Below are 1,225 nucleotides of genomic sequence, written 5' to 3' on the forward strand. Positions count from 1 at the left end.
GGGCCGCTCCCCCCCGCGCAGCGGCCGAACCCCGCGGGCTCCCCCCGGGCCCGGGCAGCCCGGAGCGGGGGACACCCCGCGCCACGGCGTGACCGCGTCCCGCGCCCCCGCAGCGTGCCACGCTCCGCAGCGTCGCGGGGCTTTGCTTTGCGGGACGCGCTTTGCTTTGGAGAGGAACCTCGTGCGGTTGAGCAAGGACAAGGGCAGGGTCCTGCTCCTGGGGAGGAACAACCTGAGACACCAGCACAGGTCAGGGGTGACCTGCTGGAGAGCAGCTCCATGGAGAGGGATCTGGGAGTCCTGGTGACACCAAATTGCCTATGGGGCAGCAGGGCCCTCGTGGCCAAGGAGGCCAATGGCTGCATCTGGAGGACCTTGGCAGCAGGGTAGGGATCTGGTCAATGTGTATAAATACCTGAGGGGAGGAAGGGGCCAAACTCTTCTCAGTGGTGGCCAGTGACAGGACAAGGGGCAATGGGGACAAACTGAAGCCCAGGCAGCTCTATCTGCATGTGAGGAGGAGCTTCTTTGGTGTGAGGGTGCCCGAGCACAGGCTGCCCAGGGAGGCTGGGGAGGCTCCTGCTCTGCAGATCTCCCAAACCCGCCCGGATGCGCCCGGGTGTCCCGTGCTCCGGGTGTCCTGTGCTCCAGGGGTCCCTGCTGGAGCAGGGGGTTAGACTGGATGATCCCTAGAGGCCCCTTCCAACCTGAGGCAATCTGGAATTCTGGGATTCCACTCCAGCTCCGTGATGTCGGCRCTGCCGCTGCGCTAAAAATACAAGAGGCGCTTGGCGGCTGTCGCGTTAGAGACGTTCCGGCAGCCTGGCATCTCGCAGCGCCTCCGAGCGCGGCCGCCCCGCTCCTTCCTGTGCCCCCTTCCCCGGCGCCRTTAGCTCCCAGGCCTGGCTCAATCCCGCGCTCCAGCCTAGCTGAGCAGGTGGCCGAAGGCTGGGATGGAGAGYGGCGCCTCCGGGCCGAGGAGCCCGCCGAGCACGGTCGTTACGCGCTCCTAACGAGCTCCGCRCCGCTTGCGCATCCATTTGTCCTCGCTGATAACGTGGTGCCCTACATAGCGGCCCCGGCCGGGAGGAACCGCCTCCTCCGGGGCTGCCCGCGCTCGCCGGCAAGTAGCCGCCGTGGAGCATCCGATCTGCGGCCCCGCTTTGGTTAATGGGATTAGCAGAACTTAGTTGCTGGTTTAATTAAGCGCCGCAGCCGCTGCCGG

Source organism: Nothoprocta perdicaria, unplaced genomic scaffold, assembly GCF_003342845.1.
Source record: "Nothoprocta perdicaria isolate Ctin4 unplaced genomic scaffold, notPer1 scaffold_185, whole genome shotgun sequence".
NCBI classification, from domain to species: Eukaryota; Metazoa; Chordata; class Aves; order Tinamiformes; family Tinamidae; genus Nothoprocta; species Nothoprocta perdicaria.